This window comes from Mesocricetus auratus, unplaced genomic scaffold (genome assembly GCF_017639785.1).
Source record: "Mesocricetus auratus isolate SY011 unplaced genomic scaffold, BCM_Maur_2.0 Super-Scaffold_100027, whole genome shotgun sequence".
In the NCBI taxonomy this organism is placed as follows: domain Eukaryota; kingdom Metazoa; phylum Chordata; class Mammalia; order Rodentia; family Cricetidae; genus Mesocricetus; species Mesocricetus auratus.
Window position 1 is genome coordinate 17,601,132 of NW_024429208.1, and position 18,859 is coordinate 17,619,990.

The following is an 18,859-nucleotide window of genomic DNA, read 5'->3' on the forward strand; positions in this document are numbered from 1 at the left end:
GCTTACATAATGAGGTGACCTGAGGATAAAGCAGGTTATGCGTTGTGAGAACAAATTAGCCTACTATGAAAGGGTTCCTGGAACTAAAACCAAGCAACACATGACAGTTGATCTGATAAACCCCAAGACAGCCAAGTCACTGAAGAAGGTGGTAGAGTGTGGACATGTTGGAAGGGACAGTTCACACCCAGCGCTGCCTAGAGGAGGAGAAGAAGGACTGCTATCATCCAGCTGTCTTTGAAACTACTGTGTCACCTCCCACTCTCTCTTCTCTTCACAAACCCTTGCTTAATTCTAACCTCTGACATCTTTTCTCTTAACTACCTGTCTGAACTTAGCAAAATGACTGCCTCGAAAAATGATGGAGAATCCTGAGTTTCTCTATCTTTTGAATAAGATAACTTCGTAATGATAAGTATAGCAATTATAATAGCAATTATAGTAACTAACGCTGAAAGCATACGGTATCCCAGGCATTGTACAAAGGAATTTGCAAACACTTCATTTCAAGCTCTCTCTCGGTGGGGCTTCTGTCGTTCCATCCCATTTAGAGAGAAGGAAGTCACAGCACAGAATGAGACAACTTGCCTAAGAAGACTTATGTAAGTTTGTGGTTAACTGAAGCAGGATCCTGACCAAAGGCCACAGCACCTCAAATTTTATAAAACCTCTGCCTTTGACCCTAAAGCCAATGTTTTGAGTTTTACTTTGGAATGTCAAGGTCTTCATAGACAAGTCTATTGCTAATCATGAGACGCTGACATTTGCTTGCCTATATAATTAAGCTCCCCCACTTTATGAACCACACCCATTTGTAACATGTATTATTACCACTTAGAGTAATAAAATAACTCCTGTTCATAAATATTCAGCCTCCCGAGGTTGTGCTGAGGATACAGACATTTGCTTGCTGTTAGCATGGACAACTTAACCATCTGGTACAACGGGTGGTCAACATCTTACAAAACTTTCAGTACACAGGAAAATGTTTTCAAATAAGAAGTGAGCAGTGCATTTTCATGCAAAAGGAAATGCTGTGGTAGATAATGAAGATATTTGTTTGTTAAACAGCCATAAGGTACAATTATTAATGTATTTACTTTTATAGGGAAACAGGACAATAATGGCAAACCTACCCAGTGCCCCTAAAAGTCCTAATGTGTCCAACCTGTTGTCAATGAGTGGCTCATAGGACCTCTGCGCTGCTCAGATGGTTTCCCATCACACCTTTCTTTGCAGTCCCCACCATCAAATTTCTTGAGCTTTGCAACCCTTGGCGGCATCCTGTGAATTACAAGTGTACCGAGGAGGTCTGGCTAGAAGGTCATGAAACCTTCATCGTGTAGATAGTGCAGTCAGACAGACAATGCCCTGGTGTGAGAGAGGTGATTTCCTTCACATTCTCAATGGGATGAGGCGTCATGGGCATCCTGTGACATCTGTGTCACTCACCAGAAAGGCTTTCTGGCTACGATCTATCTAGCCACGAGAATACAGCCCTCGGCAAAAGGATATTACCTAGAGGAGATTCAGAGTGGCAAGGAGCTGCATCTTAGCTGCCGAGCAGCAAGTGACCTGAAATCTGAATGTCTAGGAAACATAACTGTCCCGGGAGCTATGGCAATTCTAGGTAGCCTGGAGTTAAGCGACAGGCAAAGAGTCCCCGCTAAAATGGGCCTGACTTGTGTTCATTCCCTTCCCAGTGTCCATGATCTAGGCTCTTTTCAGCAAGTTCAGAACCCCAGTGGTGACTGAAATACTAGGAAGCTGGAGGCAGAGGGCAGGTGCCATTTGACCCCGGAGGCCTCAATGTGTACTTGAGGTTTTGTTGCGTTTGAACTTGAGTAACCTTTATCTTCAAGTCCATCCTGTGGGTAAGGAATATAAAGTTCTTTCGGTCTCTTGGTTCACAGGAGAAAGGAAACAGCCCACTCCCTCTCTAATCTCAGTTTCCTAGTGTAAGATGGGACATTGAAAATGGAGGCTAACAGCACAGGCCTTGCTGTGGAAGAGCATGAGGCACCGGTGCTCCAGGGACAGGCATAGCCACACTTGGGCAAACAGTTCTTGTCCCCAACCTAGTGTAGTCCTGTCCTTCACCTTGAACACAGTGAAAGAAAACCTTCTCAGGCAAACCCTACACATTAGGGGACACTGGGTTGTTTTGTTCCCATGGCCCCATCCTTCACAAAGGTAAATACATAAATAATCTATGCATTACTATACTGGCATACAGACAACTGTCCTGTTACCTATCCCACTTTCTTCCACCTGAAAGCTCATTTCTTTTTCTTCTTGATTGAAAAACTGAATCACTTCCCTGAATGCCCTAAATGCTTTGTGCCATGGAGGTACTATTCAAGCTGCCCAGGGCAGCTGTGACGGCCACCGTAACAGAAAACAAGAGGGAGGACGTACGACAGTGGCCGCCTTCTCAGCTGCAAGAGAAATTTCATTGTGCCCACAAGGCTGAAAGGGCAACAACAACAAAATTATTTTTCTTAATATTCAGTTCTGTTCATCTACTAATTTGGTCAAAAATAGCTCTGGGGTTTGTTCGGCACAATTTGACCTTCATAATCACACAGATGATTATGGGGTCCCATTAGAACTTTCAAAGCACTTTGTACAAAAGGGGCCCTCAGACAGTCTACTATAATAAAAACAAGCTCATAAAAGTCCCACACATTTCGCATAGGCCTTTGATAACCCATCGCACAATAATGACCTTGAGTAACTCACAGCCTGTACCACATTTTAACCAGTCATTTAGAGGAAAAAAAGTTGTTTCTTTTTTTTAATCCTATTATCTCTGTCTAGTCACCCAGAGCCTCACAAGGAAAAATAAATTTACTTATGAAAAGCTCTGTGAATCATCAGGAATGACCCCTTTCTTCCCTGTCTTCTTCTAGGCAGGTATGTCAGACAAGAAACATGATGGTAACCTCGTCTCCTACGCCTGGCCTCAAGCAATCTGTCTGGAATTCTGCATCCCTTGCTCCCTCTGGCCTCAATTTCTCTTTATCAAGGGCCAGAAAGTCAACAGAGGTAGCCTAAAATCTATAATGAGCTGCAGGGCCTCTTGGGGAGCCAAAAAGGGAGGCAATACCTATCCAACCTCAACCAGAGCAGACCCCCTCAGTCATTCAGAGGCAAGAGTCTTGCTCTTTCAAAGTTGGGGGGAAAGGCCACCATAGAGGTCATCTCTGAAATAACACTCATTCTGAAATAATATTCACCATGCTATCAATCTGTAACTGTTATTAGCCTGCTTTCCTTTCAGGCTAGCTGGTCACTTGGGGTGTAAAGGGATCTTTCCTAACCTACGGCCATCCATGAGTTAATAAGTATTACGTTATCCTAGTTCATAGACAAAAGTGTTGTGATAAAGTCAGATATGAACATGAAATCTCAACAAGGAAACAGGTGGGGAGTAATAGTGGAGATACCAGAATAGACTGTGTGCCTAGTAGGAGTGTGGAACATCTGGGTCAATGGAGCGTTCAGCCTTGATAGGCACTCAAGAACCCCAGGCAAGGTCATTGAGAGTCCTCACTGACCATACTTTACATGTCCATCATTATCCATAGAGGACTAAGAGGTCCCCATCTGCCATCTGCAAGACAGGTGCTTAGAGAGGCTGAGTGGTGACCCAAGAGTATGCCAGTCATTGAGCCAAGAGCCAAGGAAGGAGGGGCACCAAAGGAGGAAATGAAACAGAAGATCAAATTTTCTGGCCCCATTTCTCACCTTGTTCCAGTCACATGTTCATCTCCACAGTGAGGCAAGCACCTAACACTGATCCCATCTCTACAGCAGCCTGGTGTCGGGAAGACAGCAAAGACCAAGTTGATAACCAACAGGAGCTGGTGGCTGCAGAGTTGTGGGTGTATATGTAGCAGAGCTGCTCACCCAAACCCAAGTAGGAACGCGTCTCCGCTCCACGATAGATAGATATGCCCATCCTTGCTTAGTCTGTGACCTCTGACCTGAGGTGATGTATGCTGCTTCCAGGTAGAAACTTTTAATTTACCAGATAGCCTGGTCTACCACTGTGTCCCTAGACCGTGACAACTGGGAGCATGTTCCACAGAAGTTGCTCCAGCCTGGCTTTCTCGGGCCCAGACGAACTGCTAAGAGATTTGTCGCTTAAGGAAGAAATGATTTTGTATCTGTCTCTGGGAGCCTTGGGGGGTGCTTGTTACCACAGCATTACCTGGTGCATCCTGAATAATGTATTAACCATGCACCAAGGGAGAAGGATTAAGAAGCCAGAGTCTTGTATCAGTCATTAGCCTCACTGACTCAGCAACTCCTCTAAAGGGAGTTTTTTTTTCCCTCCATTTTGAAACTCAGTAAAAATGTATTTTGCCTGCCTACTGTACGGTGACCAGCAGGCTTCAGTGAACTCCACTGATAGGATTTATCGTTAATCAAAACTCCCCTCAAAGTCCTGCAATATAATCTTATTAACCTTACAGACCCTCCTGGCACATTTATTTTTAAGTCAATGTCTTAAACTTTATCTGTGACAAATGCAGGCAGAAGCAGAAAGGCAGGAGTTGGGAGGGACACAAAGATCTAGAGAAAAAACAGCTTTGAAGTTGCTTCCTCTGTCTGTCTCTCTCTGTCTGTCTCTCTCTGTCTCTCTGTCTCTGTCTCTCTCTGTCTCTCTCTCTGTGTCTCTCTGTCTCTCTCTCTCTCCGAGAACTAATGTCAATGTCATAGAACCATATAATATTTTTTATTAACTCTCAACGCTGACCTTTTGTCTTTGTGACTGTTTAAAAGATTGCACTTCAAACTGCAATTTTTTGCTCTCTATACTCCTACAACTCCTCTGAATTCGCAAGGCTAGGTTAAAAGTTACCAATACACTACTGTGTACAGGGTATGGGCAACTCCCTGTGCTTCATCCCGTCCTCTCTGGGTCTCCTAACCATCCTGTGAGGTAAGTCTTCCTGGTCAAGTTCTGACAGAGGAGCAAAGAGGTTAGGGCTTAGAGACTCACTCAAACCTCTTGGCCAGGAACCTCCTGACCCACACCCCAAACCTCAGGGAGAGCTTTTGCTGCTGAGGAACATGTTGCTACTAAGTGGTTACAGCCTCTGAGGCCTCAGCCCCATATTTGTGACCCCATGGAGCAGACAAGCAGGAAGGGGACAGCTGTATTTGGCACCTGGGGACATAAAGACAGACAGACAGGACAGGACATACAAGCCACCCACGCCTGAGAACAGACTGTGAGGCTGGAGGCAGCCAGCCGAAGCCCGTTGTCCCCAGGCACTTTCTGTAGAGAAAGTTCTTAAAATAGCACTTGACCACACTGGGAAACGCAGGTATCCAATGAGCCCATGTGCTGCGATCCCAGGCACCACAGAAGCTCACACTTTGGGAAAGGCAGCCAGGTCTGGGTCTGACTCTGTTAGCTGCCAGCTCTGTGAAGGCCGCTGAGCAGAACTTAGGCAGCAAACAGCAACGGCGTAGCCAAGTCAGGCTCCAGTCTCCGTGTCCATGCCGTTTTACTCACTCAGCCCCAGCTGTCATCCTACATCTCAGAGGGGAAAAAGTGCGTTTTCCTAATGACAGAGCCAGGAAGTGAAAGAGCCAGGATTTAGTGCAGTGATTTCCTTTCTTTGCACCTCAGTTTACTCTTCTACACAAATAAGAAAATTGGCCCTGGTGATCCCCAAACTCAATTCCAGACTTCCTATCTGGCTTCCTCAGTCTGTTGCCAAGTCCTGTTTGCACATTCACAAATACTGAGGTAAAGTGAGGTACCCAGCCTTCACTCACTTAAATCTGTAGGGTATTAAAAAAATGGAATGAGATAACAGGTGTAAATCAGCCAACATGGACTTCTCAAGAGTTGATAATCCCCACCCTCCCTTCTCTGCTGAACAGAAAGCCGTGAACCAGAAGAAGGGAGCATCACCGTTGGCTGTGATGGCTGCCTGTGGGTGCATGCACAAATTGTCCAGGTTTAGCTGCATAAACAACCATTTCATTACGCTCCTCTGTTTTGTGCCAAAATTTTGAAACGGATGCAGGGGGGTTGAGCTGCTCTGCTCAGTGACACCTAAAGTGGCAGCAGACAGAATTGACAACCTTGGGAGACTCTGCGTTAGGAGCATCCTTCAGTCACATTCCCAGGCGCTGCTGCCCTTCAGCCCAGCCTGGAGCCCTGTATCCCCACATGGCAGCTCAGCCTCCAAAGGCGAGAGTCCCAACAATCCCAGGAGGATACTTCTTGACTTTTCATGACCTAGCTTTTGCAGTCACCTAACACCACTTCCATCCTGGTCACAAGGCAGCCCAAGGAGGAGAAGGTTGGTCTCAGCACTGAGTAAAGCAAGTGTCAAGGACACAGTGTAATGAAGTGTGGGGGTAAAGTGACCACAGAGATGACGGAAATGAAAGGAAGAAGAAAAGGGAAGAGCCTCGGGTGGGACTGTTAACCCCTGGATCCCGTGAGGAGCCTGGGGAGGGAGAAAGGCCACTCCTGACTTCAGACACACATTTTGTGGGGCAGCGCCTGTTTGGGCTGTTTTTCTTTGAAGGAATGTTCTTCCACCCATGCCTACCAAAAAGTAAAAACACAGAAATCCTACATGCCCTGTCAGACCCACTTTCTAGGTCATCTGCCATGGACCATCTTTCCTGGTGGTCCCTAAGGCCACCAGGTTCTCCTTCAGAACCCCTAGAGTTTTATCTCTTTCACATAAACCACTTCCCTCCTCTGCCAAATGCTGCAGACGTGGAGAATCCCCTCACTCCCCCACCTCATTCTTTCCTCCGCTCCCAAGCCCCACCCTGAAGTAAGCCTCAGAAGAAAACACAGTGACAGGACTTCCCCAGTTCTGGAAGTACCTGGATTCTTGCCCAACCAGAAAGTCTTGGTGTTGAGAGCTGGTAAAGAAACCAAGTGCTGATGGGAAGTGGAGATGAGTAGGAGTGACTGCCACTAGCCAACAGATGTCCCTCATCTGCCCTTCAACACCTACTTGCCTATATTTTACAATACCACTGTACACACACACACACACACACACACACACACACACAAACATGAACATACACAGGCATTTGATAGCATTTGAGACTCCATATGGATGCATGATTTCAGATACTCTTAAGTATTTGTTTACATTTGTATAGATACTCTCTTTCACAAGAAGAATTTTACAATCTGGCTCCTCTCCAAGAGCTTGTGCTATACTTTACTCAGTATGTCTTCTTGGAATTCTTTCATTGGAGATCACAAAGACTACGGAGACGAGAACAGTCCAGAGCAAGGTATCAGCAACAGCCAGGGAACTGAAAATAACAGGACTAAAATAGTTTCCATATATGCTACCTGGCCACCTCCTGCTTATGCTCCATCTTTCCTTGGGTTATTTGAAAATTCCTTCTGTTGTTTATGCTGCAGCTGGTTTTTCACCTTTTAAAAATTTTGCTTATTTTATGGGTATGAGGGTTTTGCCTGTACTACGTGCATACCTGGTGTCCTCAGAAGTCATAAAAAGGAGTCCAGGTCTTCTGGAACTGGAGTTACAGATGGTTGTGAGCCACCATGTGGGTGCTAGAAACCAAACCTGGGTCCTCTGCAAGAGCAATAAATACTCTTAACCACAGAGCCATCTCTCTAGGGCCATGTTGTTTTTTCTTGAGACAGGCTCTCTTTGTGTAATTTAGGTTAGCCACTAGTTTTCAATGTTCCTGCTTCAACCTCCCCATAACAGACATGTGCCACAGGCTCAGTTCTGCCAATACTTTTTAAGCAAGATCTCCAATGCCTGGCACACTGTAAGCCTTCCACTGTTGAAGTTATTTCTCCTTCAAATGGGGCCTCTTAGTTCAGGACAGCAAAAGTCTGTTTTGTGTACTCCCTGGGAGACATTACTAATGTCATTCCCCTTTAAACCTCTTTCCCAAGGAAGGACAGACTCCTCAGGTGCACTGGGCCTCCACAAGCCTCAGAGAGCTGTGGGCCATGAGTAGCTTGTATACTGGCCCTGGATAGCATGAGAGTGATTCGGCCACAGTGTAGGATGGCAGCCAATGGCTGTCCAGATGATATTGTGAGACAGTTTGCATGTTTGTGTGGATAGACTTGCTCAGTCCTGGGTGTAGCCTTCATCCTTTTCTCTTACTCCTCTTGGTCTCTCCTGTCCCTGGGACATTGGCAGGTAAAGTTAGTGCTGGAGAATGCGAGGTGTGACCACTCTGGGGATGTGAGGTGTGACCACTCTGGGGATGTGAGGTGTGACCACTCTGAGGGAAATGGGGTGTGACCACTCTGGGGGAATGTGAGGAGTGACCACTCTGAGGGATGTGAGGGGTGACCACTCTGGGAATGTGAGGTGTGACCACTCTGAGGGAAGTGAGGTGTGACCACTCTGGGAATGTGAGGTATGACCACTCTGAGGGAAGTGAGGTGTGAACCACTCTGGGGGATGTGAGGTGTGACCACTCTGGGGGATGTGAGGTGTGACCACTCTGAGGGAAGTGGGGTGTGACCACTCTGGGGAATGTGAGGTGTGACCACTCTGGGGGAATGCGAGGTGTGACCACTCTAAGGGAAGTGAGGTGTGACCACTCTGGGGGAATGTGAGGTGGGAACCACTCTGGGGATGTGAGGTGTGACCACTCTGAGGGAAGTGAGGTGTGACCACTCTGGGAATGTGAGGTGTGACCACTCTGGGGGAAGTGGGGTGTGACCACTCTGGGGGATGTGAGGTGTGACCACTCTGAGGGATGTGAGGTGTGACCACTCTGGGGGAATGTGAGGTGTGACCACTCTGAGGGATGTGAGGTGTGACCACTCTGGGGGAAGTGGGGTGTGACCACTCTGAGGGAAGTGAGGTGTGACCACCCTGGGGGATGTGAGGTGTGACCACTCTGGGGGATGTGAGGTGTGACCACTCTAAGGGAAGTGGGGTGTGACCACTCTGGAGAATGCGAGGTGTGACCACTCTGGAGAATGCGAGGTGTGACCACTCTGGGGGATGTGAGGTGTGACCACTCTGGGGGATGTGAGGTGTGACCACTCTAAGGGAAGTGAGGTGTGAACCACTCTGGGGGATGTGAGGTGTGACTACTCTGAGGGAAGTGGGGTGTGACCACTCTGGGGGAATGTGAGGTGTGACCACCCTGGGGGAATGTGAGGTGTGACCACTCTGAGGGATATGAGGTGTGACCACTCTAAGGGAAGTGAGGTGTGAACCACTCTAGAGAATGTGAGGTGTGACCACTCTGAGGGAAATGGGGTGTGACCACTCTGGGGGATGTGAGGTGTGACCACTCTGAGGGAAGTGAGGTGTGACCACCCTGGGGGAATGTGAGGTGTGACCACTCTGAGGGAAGTGGGGTGTGACCACTCTGGGGGAAGTGGGGTGTAACCACTCTGAGGGAAGTGGGGTGTGACCACTCTGAGGAATGTGAGGTGTGACCACTCTGAGGGAAGTGGGGTGTGACCACTCTGGGGGAAGTGGGGTGTAACCACTCTGAGGGAAGTGGGGTGTGACCACCCTGGGGGAATGTGAGGTGTGACCACTCTGAGGGAAGTGGGGTGTGACCACTCTAGAGAATGTGAGGTGTGACCACTCTGAGGGAAGTGGGGTGTGACCAGTCTGGGGAATGTGACCACTCACTAGCACTTTGCAGAGTTCTTCTGAAGGCACACATTCACACTTTCTTGGTTTTTAATTTGAGAGCATCAAAGCTGAGCCCTATAACTCCTGTGTCTTAACTAGAGTCACCTCATCAGCCATTGTCTATATTCATCTCCTGAGGGAACCCTCTTGATTGGTCACAAACTCTGGGGAAGAAGCTGCTTCCTGCAGATGCCTCTGGCCTACAGACTGATCCCTAGAGTATTCTGGGTCTCCCCTCAGATGGGGAGACCTATCTGGTATGTTGTCCTGTGGAGCCAACCATGTTCTAGGTTTCCACTGACAACTTTGACTTGAACTTGAGAAAGATCTAGAGCCCTAGATCCTAATCCTCCTACACAGACCCTTGGCCCAGGCTCATTGTAAATGTGTGTATCTTGACTACAGAAATGAAGCAGAGCACCCCACAAACATATGATAACTATTTTTACTCTACTCTTCTTTATGTGATTTTCCCCTCAATATAGCCAACCCATGCTTACCTTAACTCCACCAATACACTTAAAGATTTTAATTACACGTGTGTGTGTGTGTGTGTGTGTGTGTGTGTATGTAATTGTGCACACTACTAAGTATGCATGGAGGTCAGAGGACAACTTTCAGGGGTCAGTTCTCTCTTTCTACCATGTAGGTCTGGGGATCAAGCTCGGGTCATCAGATTTGGCGGTAAGTAACACTACGGGTGAGTAACCCTGCGAGTGAGCCATCTCATCTCTCCAGCCTTGTCAGTTCACTTTCTAAAGAGACAGGAAAAGTGACAAAAAAAAGGAAGGCAGGGGAGGAGGGAGGGAGACAGATAGCTAATCACTCTTCTAAAACACCAAACCTTCATCTCACATTGGAAATCTCAAAAACAATGATGAAGAGCAAGTCACCTTCCTGAGAATTCTAACTGCAAAGCAACCCCGCTGCTGGGAAGGACTTGTTTAGCTCCACACTGCAACAACATAGTTAACTTACTTTCTCTCATTTGTTCACAATGCTGGCATTTCATCTTTGGCCTCATTCACTATGGACACCCTTTATTTCAATGTAATCAAATAAATCAAATTTAAATAGCAAGGCCTTTTGGAAAACAGAGACTCATCTCTCAATGCAATGAACAAATATTTGCATTATCTATTTATATTAAAATATGCAGATATTTCCCAAGCATTCTGCCAACTTATAAATTTTTATAACTTCTTTGAATTGTTAACATTTTTTAACACACTGAAGGATTTCAGCTTTGTGAAGGGCTCAATAACAATCTTTCTGGTCAGGAAAAAGGAAAGGACATTAGAATAAAGAATGCAGAATAAATAAAAACAAAACAGTACAGCCCGTACATCCACTCACACAAAGACAACGTTCATGGGCTGTGATACGGAATTGTCACAATACAATGTCCTTCATGTTGGATTCAGCAGTGAAAGGAATTTCTCTAGTTATTGAAGACTTTTATGGCTGGGTTTCAGAAAGGGAAAAAAAATCCACATCTATCCCAGTGTGACTTCTATGCAATGCAAGCCCGGCACATTTTCAGGCCTGGTGGATAATGCTGCCATTCTTTCAGGAACTGTTAACAGCTGTAGCAACTATTATGACCAGCTTCAAAACATGTCTGTAGTCGGTGCTCTCCAGACACTTAGCAATCCCAAAGCTATTCCTGGACTCAGTCACATCACAGCGTGAACACAAAGTTTTGATTTATGCTGGAAATGAAACAACAAACTTCTGATCCTTCCTCTAAGTGGCCATTCAGATGACACGGACGGCATGTGCTGGGGGAGGGAGGGGCTGGAGGGGAGAATTCACAGAAACAAAAAGGAAGCAGGAAAATAAATGGAGGGCCACCCACAGTTACCTTAAGGAGAACCCACAGTTGCTGGTACAAAGCTCTGTGTTGGAATGACATCTTGGGGCCCACAAAAGGCTCTTGTGCTTGCAGAGAAAGAATGAGCAGGGCAGGCTTTGGGATGAGGGCAAAGCCCATGATGACATTAATCCAGCAAGATGCCGTCCTGGAGATAAGGATGCACACAGGTAGGGCTGGGGTGGGGGTGGCCCCAGCGCCACTCCCCCAGCACATGCACACACAAATGTATCAAAGGCGCCATTTGACTGAATCATCACAAAATCACCCAAAACTGACACCTGTGGGAGGGAGTTTCAAGCCAACCATCACAGACACCCCCAGAACCATGTATCTAAGCAGTACAGAAATGGAAATACCACTATGCAATCAAGATCCAAAGGACATCCCACCCCAGTGTTAGTGATTAGCATGGAGAAATCTCTGTAGGACACATAGGTCTTCTGCTCTCAAATTAAAAACCAAGAAGGTAGTGAATGTGTATCTTCCCAAGATAAAGTATGTATGCTTACCTCTCTCTATGTTGCTGTAGGGAAAGGGAAGATGCCTTGGAACTCATTTTGTCTCAGCCACTGAGAATCTTCTTTCCACACAGTGTAAGAATAGATGCCAGAAGGGGAAAGGGTCCAGCCTCTGACCTGAAGCTTTCACATCTAGTTAGGATAGAAAACATAACAATATAGAAAAGAAATAGAAAATCAAGTGGAGGAAAAGGTGCTTGCCAGCAAGTCTGATGACCTGAGTTCAAGCCCCAGGACTCGAATGGCAGAAGAGAATTGATTCCCACCATCGCCTGATCTCCACAGATATGGTATGATACATACTCATGCATATATACATATATACACATAATAGCGATAGTAATAGTAATACCAAATTGGATTTAAAAAATAAAGAAACTCAAGTGATTCTAAAGGGGGAAAGTAAGTAAGGATGGATGGGATCATCTGACTTGGCCCTGAGGGCTGGGAAGTGAGAGCTGTGGTCCACCTGCTCAGTCTCCCTAAACCCGTAGCTAACACATTACTGAGGAGAGAGGTGAAGGTCTTACAAGACATTGTTCAGCGTTCAGTGCCTTTCTACCACCAGCACACTGAGATGCAATGGGAGAGCCAGCTTCAATCACTTAAACAATGGGGCCATTCAGTGATCTCACACAGCCAGAAATCTGAACGTAGGTAGTTCTAGGCTTGGTCTCATGACTCAGAATCTTTTGTTCTCCCGATCTCTAGTATGAAGATTTACCCCATGCTCATTACCTCATGCTGTCAAGAGAGCTACTATAGCACCTGATATTGTCATACAGTAAGAAGGGGGAGGTGCCTTAGAGCCTTCTATCTTCTAACACTTATCACTTGGTCATGAAAATAACAGTTCCCAGAAACCCCACATTCAGAGGACTTTTACTTATTGGCCAGAATTTCATGTGGCCACCACTATCAACAAGGAATGTTGTAAGGAAGCTAGGAAAGAGGCTGGCCTGATAGTCTGAGATAAGAAAGCATTACCTCAGCACTGTGCTGCCCCGAGAGTCAAGTGTGCCAGCTAGGAAGAGCATAAGGTAGAAGTGTGAACTCAGCAGCAGCAGGTAGGCCTGCCCTTGCTACTATTCATTTTCTCTGTTGGCTGAAAGACTGGGGCGTGTTGATGTCTGTGAGCCATGCTGCCACCACTGTCTTGGGCAAGATAGCTTCAGTGACTGCGGACTCGTAACTAAGAATGAGAGACATTGAAGGCTTCTGTGAACGCGCCCCCATCAATGAAGAAAGGAAGGGAGAGAGGAAGGAAGGAAGGAAGGAAGGAAGGAAGGAAGGAAGGAAGGAAGGAAGGAAGGAGCAGCTCAGACAGGAAATTACTGAAGTGAGTCCTTTAAACTGATAAAGATGCTGAAATGTAACTCTTCACAGCTGTTGGCTTCTGGTGGGAAGGAGACAGGTCAACACACAACTCAGTTTTCTTTAAGGGGCTGTCCACTGGAAGTCTGACCATGCTCCAGGAATTATATGGACAACACAAATTGAATTCGGTGGGTGGGGTTTTTGTTGTTTTTTTAAAGGGGTGCAAGTGTGGGAGGGTGGACTTGGGAGGAAAGGGAAGTGAGTATGATTGGTGAGGTGCATTGTACAAACTTCCCAAATAATTAATAAAAATATTACTCAAAGGAAAATGCTTTTCTTTTCAAGCAAGGCATGGCAGCAAACACCTTTAATCTAGCACTCAGGAGGCAGAGACAGGCAGATCTCTGTGTTCAAGGCTAGCCTAGTCTATAGAGCTAGTTCCAGGACAGCCAGGGTTACACGGAGAAACCCTGTCTCAAAAAGGGAAAAAAATGTTTCTTTTCAGTATTACAAAGAACCCATAACTTCTACTATTTGTACAGACTGTGCCTATCTGCTTTTCAGAGAAGGTAGGGTACAAAACAAAGTATCTTTTCTTGTGCATGTCTCAGAAGATGTGGACTAGATGCATGGCTCAGAATCATGAGGACCTGAATTCAAGGCCAGAGTCCACGGAAAAACAACCAAAACTGGTAGATTGTGCTTGAAATCCCAGGACTGGCAAGGTAGAGACAGGAGTTCAAGCTAATAACCCATCCTGCTTGGTCAGTGAGAGTTTTGTCTCAAAAACCAAGGTGGACATCACCTGAGTAATGACACCAGATGTTGTCCTCTGACCTTCACACAGGCACATGAGCGTACACAAACATGGACACACAACTCAAGCAGAAAATGCTTGTAGCAATTAGTACTGACCAATATTGGGTACACTTTCACAACCATTCACTCCAATTGTTGCTTAACTGAACTTTGACCTTGTTTACACTCCGACTTATTAGTTCAGTGAGATGCCCTGATAAACTGCTGGGAGTTGAATCTTAACATAATATAACCACAGTAATTCTATCTCCCCAATCAGTCACTGGCTTAGGGATACTTTCTACCATCATTCCGGCTAGCCATGTTTTAGGGGGTCTCCTGATAACTTTCTGGGGGGGGGGGAAAGAGAGAGAGAGAGAGAGAAAGAGAGAGAGAAAGAGAGAGAGAGAGAACTCTATTTTTCTTCATCTCAAAGAAAACAGGTGAGAATGTGATGTCTAGAACACCAGCAACCATAAGAGGATGACCCAGAAAAAGATCAAGGAATTGAAAAAGTTAAAAGTGGGCTCTAAAATCTGTGGAATCACTGAGTTAGCCAGCCTTGAAATGGCTTACTCCTGGGCTTCATATTATGTGAGATTAAAAAAAAACTCCTTATTTGTGGATTTAGACTGGGTTTACTGTGAACCCAGAGTCCCAGGTGTTCTGTCAGTTAAGACATTTGCTTCACCTCCAGCAGCAGAAGCAAACTTTCTTACTGAGGCTTATCAGTGTGACACAGGGCAGTTCTTTGATGTGTTCAGGCTATTGTGTCATATCCCACAATGCATAGCAGCCTAAGCAAGACCAAATCTGAAGTCCACAGAGTCAAAAGTTTCAACATTGGCCATGGTGACAGCAGGCTTCAAGGTCCTCATGTTCCACGAAAGTTCATCTACTTCACTTCAACCCACAACCTATCTGCCCTGAGGTGCCTGATGAACTGTGGGAAGACAAATATGACCTTCCAGAAACTCAGAGGCAGAGAACAACTAAATTGACAGGAATAAAGATGCTGATCTGTTTTTTAAATGCTATAATTTGGGGATCTAATCCTTCTATGTTACTATGAATATGTCTCTTGTACAAAAATTGTACAGAGGAAAATGCTTGAACACACAAAAATATAACCAGATGTAAATATATTAAAATTTGTGGAGGAAGTATTTGGTTCTATTAAGTGGCTTATTCAGATTATTTTTCCACAGAAAAGACTTAAAATATGGTTAAATATCTAACATGTCATCTGATGGGACTAGAGAGACAGCTCAGTGGTTAACAGCACTAGCTGATCTGCCAGAGGACCGGGATTCAATTCCCAGCACCCACATCACAGCTCACAACTGTCTGTAACTCTAGTTCCAGGGATCTGACACCCTCACACAGACATACATGCAGGCAAAACAGCAATGTACATTATAAATAAATAAATAAATAAATAAATGAGTCTTTTTTTAAAGTCATCTAACACATACTTTTACATTTTTCTTTCCAGAAAAAAAAATTGTCACTAAGCACAATGGTGTACTTGCTGTTTCTAGAAACCGTCTAGAATAAGCATAGGACTCTAGATAACAGAATGGCCATCACTGCACAGGTTTTCTTTTAAAGGGGAAACCTAAAGAGATGAACTGCCTTGCCTACAGTCATAAAACTGTTCACAGTGGGAAAATAAAAATGATAGTTTGTGTTATTTCCTAATGTTTCTTAGAGGGGCTTAAATAAAGCCATCCTCACCAAGAGAAGCTGGGTTGAGAAAGGGTCACAAGAATCCTGAAAGGCTCAGCAAATCCACCCAGGGGGAGGGCCATACTGTGTATTGTCATTCCAGCCAGCATTTCTCAAAGCATGTGAAGAGCCTTACAGACAAGGGGAAGAAACACATCAAGTGCTACCGATAGCAAGTAAGACGCAGAATGACTGTACACACACAGTCCCTACTAAAACGACTCCTCCCTGCTGTGGGCTGCAAGCTCCCATTGAAACACATGACAGGTGACTTGGGGTAGAGGTGGCAAGGGTCTGCTTATCAAATCTGTCTGTTGCAATACTAAAGGGAAAATTGAAACACAGACCTAAAATCTAACCACCCTCTCAATAAAGAACACACATACATGTGCATGTACGCAGAGATGTAGATGTATGCTTCAAACAATAGAAATGGAATGAAGTGTCCTATGAGTACGTCAATATAGGCCACAGGGTAGTAATCACATCAATGAGGCCAAATGTTCATCTGCATCCACTGCCCCCCTACATTTGGGGTGCAAACTTCAATGACTCCATCCAGAGGACTATTATACAATGTCTGTCTACCTCGTATTGTTATAAAAGGATACCCCTGACTGGAAAATTTATTTCTCACAGCTTGGTAGGCTGAGAAATCTAATATAAAAGTTCTGGCACTTTGTCAGGACCCTATTGCTGCACTCACCCAAGATGAAAGGTGGTATGGAAAAGAGAGAAAAAGAGCAGGTGGGAGGGAGGGAGATCACTCATCCTTTTATCACGAACTCCCTCAACAACCCCTTATTAGTCCATGTAAGGGCCATGGCCTCATGAGCTCATCCCCTCTTAATGGTCCTATGTCTTAATACGGCTGCATTGAAGGTTGCTCGCAACACGTGGGACTCAGGGGAACACATCTCACACACAGCATTTGTGTTTTTCACCCAGCAGTGGTTTTCCTGGAGGACCAGCACAAACTAAGTCAACTCAGTAGAGTGACCAGAACCAGGAGAGCAGAAGTGTGTGATGTGCTTAGTCTCAAAGCCAGAAACTTACAAGCTGTGGGGTGGCTGTCTGAAGTCACTTTCTTATTAGGCAGGAGAAAGGCTCTGTAGTATAATTGAAATCAGGTACGGGATAACTTGAGCATTATTCTTTTTGTTTGCCTTGCTTTTGGGAGTCTTTTGTACATCCATACAAATGTTAAGACACTTTTCTACTTCTGTGAAGAATGACATTGGAATTTTGACAGGATGACTGAATCTGTGGATTGCTTTTGGTAGTAGGCATTTTCACAATATTAGTTCTTCCAGTTCATGAGTGTGGGAGGTCTTTTCTTCTAGTGTCTTCTTAAATTCCTTTCTCTAGTATTTTAGGGTTTTCTTTATCAAGGCTGTTCACTTTCTTGGTTAGTTGTAATTTGGGGATTGGTTTCTTCACAGAAATTGTGGATGGAATTATTTCCATAATTTCTTTCTTTGCATTTTTGTTATTGGTGTTTAAGAAGTCTACCAGTCTTTGTAGGTTAATTTTGAATCTTGCTACTTAGATGGAAGTGTTTCTCAGTCTAAAGGTTGTTTGTTTGTTGATGTCTTTAAGGTCTCTTATGTATGGAGTCAACTGCAGAAAAGGATACTTTGATTTCTTCTTCTTCCTTTCTTATTTGTACCCTTTCTATGTCCTTGTCTTATTGCTCCAGCTAAGATATTAAGCACTATATTAAGTCAGAGTGGAGAAAGTGGACACCCTTGACTTGTTCCTGACATGAGTGGAAACACTTTGTTTTCTCCTATTACTCTGTGTTCATCAAAAATATCCTCTATTATATTGAGATACCCTATTTCTACTCCTAGTCTTTTCAGGGATATTTTAAAGGGACATTAGATTTTGTCCAAAAGTCTTTTCTTTATCTATTGTGATGATCTTGTGACTTCTATCCTTAAGTCCTTTATGTGAAGGATTTTACATTCATTGATTTGTGTATGCTGAACCATCCCTCCATCTCTGTAATGAAGCCAATTTGGTCATGGAGGATGATCATTTTGATGTGTTCTAGAATTTGGTTTGCCAATTTTTAAAGATTTATTTATTTATGATGTATACAGGATTCTATCTGCATGCCAGAAGAAGGCATCAGATCTCATTACAGATGGTTGTGAGCCACCATGCAGTTGCTTGGAATTGAACTCAGGATCTCTGGAAGAACAAGCAGTGTTCTTAACCTCCTAGCCATCTCTCCAGCCCTAGATTGCCAGTATTTTACATTTGTGTTCATCAGAGAGACTGTGACTAGGCAGTATTGAGATTGGTATTTTTAATTTTTTTCTTCTTTGTGTGTGTGTGTGTGTGTGTGTGTGTGTGTATGTGTATGTGACCTGAAGTCTGTGCATCGTGTGCATGTAGTGCCTTTGAAAACTAGAAGACACTGGGTCCCTGGAACTGCACTTAACAGTGGTTGTGAGCTTCCATGTGGGTGCTGGGGATGAACTCAGGTCCTCTCGAAGAGCAGCCAGTGTTCATAACCAGAGCCATCTCTCCAGTCCAAGACTGATTGTGTTTATCTTGTGGCTTATAGAGCATCTGTTTGGGTCACTTAAGATAAAATGACCTTGTAGTCTCTGGAAGACTTACCATGAAACACACTGCCACAAGTGGGAGGGAACATCCTTTTTCACCTAGCATCCCACCTCATTTGTATCCTTCTTCCTCTTTCTAAGACAGTGAGGTTGCTGTACACTTGGTCAGAGCAGTGAGTATTGTCTTCACTTGTGTCCTCCATGTCATTATCTCTTTGTGGTTCCCCAGACTCTAATCTCCCTAATGAGCTGCTGGCTCTGAAACTGGCCCTTTGCCTAGAGTGGGGTTTCCCCAGCTTGGAGATATGAAAAGGCACCACATATTGTTTGTGCAGGGGAAATCCCAGGGGCCCCAGAAAACTAAACTATTATTTTATACATTAAATAGAA

At 44.9% G+C, this 18,859-nt stretch overlaps 1 long non-coding RNA gene across 1 annotated transcript in view; it reads right to left on the bottom strand.

Annotated features, from left to right (window-relative positions):
• Positions 1–12,242, bottom strand: part of LOC121134351 — a 33,754-nt gene extending 21,512 nt beyond the window's left edge. Inside the window, exon 1 of the long non-coding RNA XR_005871442.1 lies at positions 12,042–12,242. This is a non-coding gene — a long non-coding RNA (uncharacterized LOC121134351). The remainder of the gene's footprint in view (positions 1–12,041) is intronic.
• Positions 12,243–18,859: the final 6,617 nt, after the last annotated feature.